The sequence below is a fragment of the Prosopis cineraria genome, unplaced genomic scaffold (assembly GCF_029017545.1).
Source record: "Prosopis cineraria cultivar Desert tree isolate PC_DT_omini unplaced genomic scaffold, ASM2901754v1 PC12, whole genome shotgun sequence".
In the NCBI taxonomy this organism is placed as follows: domain Eukaryota; kingdom Viridiplantae; phylum Streptophyta; class Magnoliopsida; order Fabales; family Fabaceae; genus Prosopis; species Prosopis cineraria.
Window position 1 is genome coordinate 13,496,733 of NW_026555343.1, and position 10,022 is coordinate 13,506,754.

The 10,022-nt window shown below is 33.3% G+C and overlaps 1 long non-coding RNA gene across 1 annotated transcript; it reads left to right on the forward strand.

Annotated features, from left to right (window-relative positions):
• The first annotated feature begins 524 nt into the window (after positions 1 to 524).
• LOC129287936 (uncharacterized) lies at positions 525 to 3,379 on the forward strand. Its single transcript, XR_008587847.1, has 3 exons — positions 525 to 1,075; positions 2,064 to 2,155; positions 3,260 to 3,379. It is a non-coding gene; the product is annotated as an uncharacterized LOC129287936 (long non-coding RNA).
• The last annotated feature ends 6,643 nt before the right edge of the window (positions 3,380 to 10,022 follow it).

Here is a 10,022-nt window from a genome sequence, read left to right on the forward strand (position 1 = left end):
ATCTGAATTAGACCATTAGATTGAGTAATGTGGGATTAGAAATTATTCTAATTTTTCAATATGATAGGAATATACCTATTAGACCCATATAATCACATTAGAGAGAGTTTGCGTGTAATGACTTAGGATTTTAAATTAAATGATTTTTCATCTAATTAATATTTTATTAAATTGTTCAAGTTTTATGATGAATAAGAAATAGTGTGCTTAGTGAAAATTATGTTGGTCTCTATTTAAATGATTGGGGGTTCGAATCTTACCTATGTCAAAGGTGATTTTATTTTTTCTGGTGATTAATGAAATTACCAAAATATCCTTGACTTTTGTGTTATTAAAGAAAATATCTTCTGGGTCTTTTGTAATTTTTCTAAGCTGTAATATTTTAAAACTCCCTCTGTCGGTCGAAGAAAACAGAGCACAGTAAGAAAGAGTCCAGTTTCTTCTACACACGAGAGTCTAGTTTCTTCTACACACGTCTTCTCCACATCACCGACTTGCTTATCTGATCCCCGCCAGCAACTAGCGCCCCATGCCATCGAAATTTCTCCACCGTAAATTATGAGGCTGTCCAGTTTTCTTTTCTCCTTTCTTCCCCTGTTTTTCTGTTACGTGAGCCATGCTGGTGTGTGTGTGTGATGTTGGCTTTTCTCTCCTCTGTCTCGTCACCAGTGAGGTGGGCTGCTAAAATCCTTGCCTTTCTGTCATTCATCGCACCTCCTCTATCCGTATCCATCGTGGTTGCTGCTGTTAGACCTTTCTCGAGCAGCAACATCGTTGGCACTGGTTCATTTACGTCGTCGCCATTTCGGTGGTCATAGGGTACATCGGTCTTCCCTTGGTTCTGTTTCCTGGTGCCAGAAATCTCTCCCTGATTCATGTTGGGCGAGTATAGTAACTCGTTGGAGATGAGAGAATTCCAAATCTCTGCTCTGCGATCTCCGGCCTCCATTTTTTTTTCATTCACCTTCACTTCTTTTCTGTTCATGTTGGCGACCAGATTGGGAGGGGTATCTGCGTTCTACCTCCCTGTTCACACGCCCAGAATCTCCTTCTGTTTGCTGTTGCCATTGCTAAGGTAAGGATCCTAGAATCTCCTCTTCCTTATTGATGCTATGTGCGTACTAGATGGCTAGAAAGTTTGATGCGTTCTTTCTTGCTCTGTTGCTGTGGATGACTTTTGTACAGTAGGAGTTTGAGTAATTTGAATTTAAAACTTATGGGGGCATTTCTATTAAATAATCTTGATAATTGTTTGAGGATCAATGCCCGCAAAATGTTCAATAAAATGTTCAAAAAGAAATCTTGTTATATAGTGATGTGATATATATGTATATATATATTTGATGGTTATGTTGTTGATTAGATAAACCATCATTAGAGGACAATTACCTTTTGCAAAACTTGGTAAGTTGATTCAATTATTCATTATCTATTTAATAAAATTTTGGAAGGTGGAATCAAGGAGGAAAAAGTTTGGTTCAAGTTTAAGAATTAATGCATGAAAGGTGATTGAAAATAAATAAATAAATAAATACATAAATAAAATAAAAAAAATGTCTATTGGGATGAGTTTTATCTTATTATGTAATTTATGAAAAACAAAATGCATTTTGTATAGGTGATATTTAAGTTAACTTAGCTTTGTGAAAATTTTTTTTTATCATGTAGCTGTTGGATGGCTAATTGAATTTTTGGAAATTGTACTATTGATGATTTATAAATAATGGTGTTGATTTATGTCTCGTTTTATGGTGCACTTAAGGTATTTGATGAAGTGAGTTATGGATATAATTTCTTAATTTAATAGAGTAATAAAGCTCAGGTGTGCATGCATGTTCATACTTTGATCAAAATTTAGTTAGCTCTTGATTCGAGTTAGAAAGACAAGTGTAACATAGAGAAAGCTTTGAATAAACAAATAATATGTAGTATCGTGAGGATTGAAAAGACTTGAGATATGTATAGGATCAATTTGAGAACTTAGGGTATATTGTCCCTGTTATGGAAAAGGAGTTTTATTAGACTCGGATAAAGGTCACTAAAATTTCCGCATTATTGAATAGGGGATCTGAAGAAAAGAAATCTTGATTGAAGTAGTAAGGAAGGTTTGTTTGAAGCGTTAAAGGGTGAATTTTTATGCTTGGGAATATTGCAGGTAAGTGGATAGCGTCCCAACTGATTTTTTTCAATTAAAATTTTCTTTAGTAAACTATTACATTTTTCTGAAAATCATTTTAATAGCATTAATGCGATTATTGGATATTTGTTGATTAACATTGCTTTATTTTGAGAAATTAGCTTTACCAAATTTAAAATGTTATTTGATCAATTAAATCAAGTTTGGACTTTGATTGTGAGATTTTTATTTTATCAAATATTGGATTGATACAGAGAATGATTCTTGCTATTCAGCTTTAAAAATTTTGATTATCCGATAAATGCAAGCACGAGCATTGGATATGAAATTTTATTCTGGCAATTTTAATGCTTAAAAGTATTCATGCGAGTTTGATTTTGAGAACGAGAATTGTATCTTGAAAGTGATAATTTTCTCGCATGTTTGAAAATGGTTTAAAAAAAAAGAAAGGGACTTTATACGGAACACTGGTTGCTAACGGCAGTTCCGTTAGCCCTTGGCGCGCCATGGTACACCTAGCTAGCAGGGTGTTTTATAGGAGGTGCTAGCCCCGTGCGATGGCCAACGCATGTGGAACGGAGGGATGGTTATTCGTGGGCTTTGGACCCGCATTTGATTTCGTGGCTTCAAGCCGCATTTGGTTAGCATTACCTTCATGGACTGTGTGTCCACGTTTGTTTCACGGTGAAAGCCACGTTAGGTTATTTACCCTCGTGGACTGTGTATCCACGTTTGTTTTCGTGGCGAGAGCCGCGTTTGGTTATTGACCTTCGTGGACTGTGTGTCCACGTTTGTTAATTGTTCTGATAAGTCCCTATTATATGAATTTGATTGTTTGGAAATTTTACATCCCATTGGTTTTAAATAGTAAATTATTTATAATTATTTATTTTGTTTATTTGCTTCCTTGCGATCAAGTGATAATATTATTTGATACGATATTTTAATGGTTTGAGATTTTACTTTAAATTTTATAGAATCCTTTTATTTCGGAAGTTTATTAAATTGTTATGAAGATCATTGCCTCTTTAAATTGCATAATTATTTCAACTTTCTTTTTATTCATGTTCAATTAATTATTGTTGGGACGTTATTCACTGAAAATTATTATTTTGGTTTCAGATACGTTAGCTGATGTTGTGCCTTCCGCTAATCCTTGAGGGGCTGAAATATTCAGTTGAGATCAAACTTCTTTTAAGTAAATTTCTTATGTCAGGTGCTCCATATAAACTATAGTTAGGGTCCTCATCCTTATGATTTATACTTTGATATTTACTGATCGGAAGAGAATTCCTTGCTGCTGCTACTACTTTGTAAAATATTAAACTTTTGTTTGTATGGTTGGTATTGAAGATAACTTAATTTATTATCAAAGGTTTTCATGGCTTATAAATTAGAGTTTTCTTGAGTAAAGACTTTTAGGATATGGATATTATCTCTATATTTTTTGTGCCAAACATGTTATATTTTCGGGTGTGACATTGCGCCTTTTTTCCTCTTGGGTATTTGTATTAGGAATAGCATATTAATTCAAGAGAGGAGTGTAATTAATCAAAAGATAATTATTCCTATTTATACTCTAGATTAACAAGTTAATATTAAGTAAATTTATTTGGGTAATTACATGCTCTATGAATTGAAGAAGGGATTAGCCACCCTAAGTTACCTTGACTATTTATGGTTATTGGAATTTTAATTTTAGTGCATTTTCTAATTTCAATCTTTATTTTGAAATATCAAATCCAAATCTTGCTTTGGTTGACTTAAATGAAAATGAAAAATTTATTATCTAATTATTAATTAATTTAATTCTATGTGGAAATGACTTTGATTTATCACATATTATTTTTGCAATCCATACACTTGTGGAATTTGTTACATATTTGTGAGCATCACCCTCTGAGTTTTATTGAAAAGCTATCATCTTTGACTTCTCTAATATTATACGAACACCTTCCTCATAGCCAACGTACGCTGCATCATGAAGGGGAGTATTACCGTTTTCATCCCTTTGATACATTAGCTCATCTTTCGGATTCACTATCCTTTGCAATAGACCTGCACTTAAAAACTAGCATATGAGAAGTGAAAGAGAAACAAACACAAAAGCAGCATGCTGATTAATTAATTAGTATATGCATACAAACTATGCTTTTCTTTTGTGTTTTTTTTTTTTTTTTGATATGGCAACGTGAAGTGGGCAATCTCCATTTAAAATGGCATGGATTGAGTGAAATGGAATTTGCAAGAGATGTTCAAGAATCGCCATACTCTCAGTCAAGACTGCCAAATATAGAGGTCATTTACAACGATGGTCGGAGTCCCAAGTCCAATAGGAAGCCTGCTGATCCCTAGGAGTATGTTCATTACTTAAAAGGACATTAACTCCCTCAAGAGGCTTGGACAAAACTGCTTCGTGCAAAGTTGTGTTCCCGTAATTATTCTTTGATGTTAAAAATTGCCCTATATCATTCAATTCGACCAACCCAGATGGAATGAGCTCTTTACATTTGGATAGAATGACATTCATTGCTTCAATATTCTTAGCCCTGGCAGCAACATGAAGTGGAGTGTCTCTTTCATGTTTCTCTTATTCAAAAGCACGAGAAAGTGTTGAACAATCAGCTCTACAACTTCTACTTTCCCGAATTCATCAAAAACATAGAACAACAAATCACCTGTGGAAGCAACATGATTGAAGATGATGGACACATGAAGTCGGTTTATTTCACATACCCTCTACAATACATCAAAAAAGGTATCTACAACTATATTCCCATCACGAACAACCTTATACAGCTTGTAATCCAAAATAACTTCATTATTGTCACCAAATCTTCGATGATCAATTGATGTATTGAATTTCGTGTTCATGAGTTGACGCACCTTTTTGTTGCATTGCTCCCTTTGACTGGAATCATACGCTGCCATGGGAATTTGATATGATTTAAATTTCTCAATGCGAACCAAAATGTTAAAGTTAGTAACTGTTTGCCTAAGTGCAATTTAATTCAGCATAAGGGAAGCTTTATATAGTGATGCAACTCATGTCCCTTGGACCAGTTAGGACCTTTGTTAAGAATCATCCAATAAAACGATTGCAATATTAAGAATCTTTTTAATAATGACAAACAATTATTTTAAAAATAAAAATAGTTTTTATACTTAGTTACAAGTGAATTCCAAAAGCTATGCCCTAACTAATTCAAATCAAGTCCCTTGGACCAGTCATGACCTTTGTTAGGATGAGCCTGTCTCGAATCACTTGAGTCTTACTTTTTGTTAGACATACTTTGATATTATGTACTATGGGTCATTAACCTTTCTTTTTGCCAAAAAAAAAAAAATTTAAATTGGACTTAGTCTGAAATAGGTGAATTTCCTAGTGAAGAAATTGATTTTTCAGTAGCGGAAGTTATGTTTTATACCTATATTATATATTTTTAGTAGTGTCATTTTTAGTTTCCAATAATTTGTATAGTTAACTCCCTACCACAAAGGTAGATATAACTGCGGATGAAATTTGTGTAACCATGCTGCAAAATCACTTTGACATTCACCTTTTTCATTCTTGAATTAAATTAGTATTGGAAACTAAAAACAAGACTATTGGAAAAAGTATAAGATGTATATGAAATTTGCATAACCCTACCATTGAAAAATACTAATCTAACCTATAAATTCACCTATATATTTTAGACTTGTTAAGAACTAAAAATAAAACTACTGAAAAGGTATAATGTTGCTATTGAAATGCCCTAACCTCATTCGAAAATTTATTTATTCTACACTAAGATTAAATTATTTTTTCTAAAGTTAACGACTTAATTCTCCAATGGCAAGCCAAGGTCCGCCGTGAGTCTTTGGTGATTGATTAGTCTTAGAGGGTCCTTGAATAGAACAAACTATCAAAGGACCTATCATGGGATTTGTAATTGTCATTCTCCTAGTATATATATGTGTGCTTGAATACATATTAAAGGATTTAGGGAGAGAGAAAGTAATGGAATGAATGACGTTATTATCTGTGTAACAATAGAATATATACACGTGATATAGGACACGCGTACAGCAGAGAACATAACAGAAGTGGTTATATACAACAACAATAACAACAACATCAACAACAACAAGCCTTTATCTTACTAGGTAAGGTCGATTTCATGGATTGCAAGATGCCATTATGCTCTATCATTTACCAAGCTTTTAGAAATATTATTAATTAAGAAATTGCATTCAACAACTCCTAAGAGTGTTTTCTTAGGCCTTCTTCTACCCCTCTTAACAAGGCTCAAAGTTATATGTTTCACTTTTCTCACTGGTGCCTCCCATGGTCTTCTTTGTATATGCCCAAACCATCTCAAATAATTTTCTATCATTTTTTCCTCAATAGGTGCTACCCCTACTTTTTCGCATACGTGCTCATTTCGAATTTTATCTTTACATGTATAGCCGCACATCTATCGTAACATTCTCATCTCTGCTACTCCAACTTTATGCTTTTGTTGTCCCATTAGAGCCCAGCATTCACTATCATGTAACATAGCAGTCACACCCCAAAAATAGAGTGACTGGTACGGGTGCAAAATGAACCACTCACATGTTCCCGTAAGCCTCAAAATGAACATTTATTCCATTTTACAAAAGAAAAGAACAAAATTTAATCAAATCACGTGATAATTAAAATAACTCCTTTAAACTTATTATCATAAGAAAGTGTTGATGTTTTTATAGAAATTTTAGCAAAACCTCCCCTGTAACTAGGATCTCCTGAAAATTCTACAACAAATTTTTTTATAGATAATAGTATAAATTAAGAGCGTAGCTTCTTCCAGCCATTAACCAATATACAGACCAAAAATAAGGTTTATTAACAACTTATGTGGAGCATCTACTCTTTCTTTCAAATCAAAATGACATACAAATTATATATTTACATTAAAAGAAACAATATCAATCAAAATGTCCACCCACTGTAGCCAGTTGCCCTTTAGAGGTTGATGGTGGGATTAACATCAGTTAACAAATCTGAGACCAAAATAATTTTTCTAATGAATAGCATTCCCATGGTAAAATTCTTAGAATTTAAATCAATAAACTCTAATAGTGGTGTCAATTAATTAAAAATGATTCCACAAAGATTTATAAGCCTATAAGTTATATCCATAATTGTAAAATAAGAGTAAATTGAAAACAATTTATGTTATCATGCTTAAAGAAAATAATTTACTCACACATTCCTCAAAGTGGTAAAATTGTTAGCCAAAATCATGTAAATTTTAAAAACACTTTAATCTACATTTAAAATCTTGAGAACTCAACAGAATATGTTACAAACGTGAACACACAGTCTACGAGGGTAAATAACTAAACGCGACTTATGTCACGAAAGCAAACGTGGACACACCAGTCCACGAGGGTAAGTAACCAAACGCAGCCGAAGCTACGAAAAAAACATGGACAAACAGTCCATGAGGGTAAATAACCAAATGTGGCTCGGGCCACAGAATCAAACATGGGTACAAAGCCCACGAATACCAAACGTGAGAATAAAGCTCACGAAACAAACTAGCTAGTTTTTTAACTACAGCGCTACGTGCTAACGAAACTGCCATTAGCAGCAGTGTTCTATTTCGAGTTCTCTTAAAATCACATTTCAAACATGTGAGAAAAACAATTATTATTGAAATAAATTATCATCCCTACTACCAAACTTGCATGACTTGTTTCAAATATTAATATTTGTCAAAATCATAAACTTGCATTAATTAAGTATCCAATAAATTTCAAAGTTTAACAACCATATAGGAATGCTTTTATCCATCTTGAAAATATATTTTCAAGAATTAATAAATGCACATATCATATCTCATTTGTCCTTCATTGATATTTCATAATTTTCAAAATTAATATAATCTATAAGAATAGAATATTTCAAGAAAAAGGCTATTAAAAATAAAAATAAATTAAATGGAATGCTATTCACTTACTCGTCAGAACTTCAAACTCTCAAAGATATCCTTTCCTCTAATTCTGGTTAGGGCCCCATTCTTCCTCATACCCTATCAGAATATAAATAAATAAAATTTTTAACCTAACTTCAAATCAACCATTATAATTTAAAATTCCAAAACCAGCATCATATTTATAATTAATCCAAGTGTTATCATTAACATCGCTAATCCCCACTGATTTATTTTAGTCAAACCTAGGGCTGTGCATGGGTAGGGTCGGGTAGGGCAGCCCCTTAACCCGATGCCCTGCCCTAAATGTTTTTGGGCAAGCAAACCAAGCCCGAAGCCTGACCCTACCCGAAAAATGCCCGACTTTAGAAGGGTCGGCGGGCAGGGTCGGACAGGGATCGGGCTCATTGGGCAAGGTCTCTAGCCTTGCCCAGAAATTCAACATAAAAAAGTTTAAAACAATATACTACACACTTAGTAGACACTAGACAATATAAAATGATATTCCACCACCAACAACAATAAAGGAAGTGAAAAATAGAAGATAAACATAGTATGATAAAATTCATAACAACACAAAGGGATTTCTCTAATAATTCAAATATGGTCCAGTCATCCATAAACAAAAATAGCCTTTTAAAAGGCCATAGATCTATCTTCCATAAAAATCAACCATCAAGCCATTAACTATCATCACAATAAGTTTTCAAAAGCCACAAGTCAAATAGTCTAATAATTCAAAGTTGAAACATAAAATTAATCCTAAAAAAACATCCAACATAAACTAGACAAATTAAGTTGCCAATGCCCATTCGACCATTCCTCCTAAGCTTGAAGTTGAACTACTAAACCATCACAATTTCACATCAAGAACCTGAAATAAAACAATAAGAAGAATTAAATTATATGACAATTTATAATAGAAAAAACAAATTAATTTAACAAAACTACCATATTGAGCATTCAAGCAACAATCTTTGTCCCTCTTTCAACCATCCACAGTCATAGTATCATATTGTCCTCCTTCAATGACAGTAGTTATTTCTAAAGGAAAAAGAAATCAAATTAAAAATATGTCCAACACTGTACAATAGCTAAAATCAATATTCACAGCACAGAAAAATACACAAAAAAATCAAATTAAATTTAAAATATTACCAGATTGAACAACATGATCTGTCTCTTTAAAGTTGTCAAATTCACGCAACTTATTAGCAAGTTCCGTGAAAGATATTTCAGGTAGGAGCCAGTTTTTAGCACAAATTAGTGCTTCAGTCATTCGAGGAGATAGTGAACTCCTATATTGATCAACTACTCACCCTCCGGTGCTAAAAGTAGATTCAGATGCGACCGTTGACATTAGAATAGCCAACACATCTCTGGCCATAAGAGAACAAATTTTATATGTAGATGCATTTGCCTTCCACCATGACAAGATATCAAATGCTGCACCAGAACCAGAAAAGATCTCAAGATTATCTGCAAGATATTTGTCCAACTCTGTCTGATCATCATTGGAAGTCTTCTGCTTTTGTGACTCTAGCCATAGAACACCAGGGTCATTATCATCATCTAAAGAGTCATCCTCTAATGAAATCACCCCCGATAGTGTAGATGAAGATGGGATACTTGATTCCAAACTTACTCCAGCTGAATACTCATTATATAAATGATATAAGTAATCTTTCACCCTTATTTTCATAGCTGCACATGCATTTGAATCAATGTAAAGCTGCTCAAAAACATGATTCACATAAGCCAATTTGTATCGAGGGTCTAAAATTATAGCAACCATCAATAAAGAATTCATATTATCAGTTTGACCCCAATACTTCTCATATTTTGTTTGCATGCTAAGGCTCATGTCCCCAAGGAGAGGATCAGCATTCAATACATTTTTTTGCAACAAATTCTGCACACGT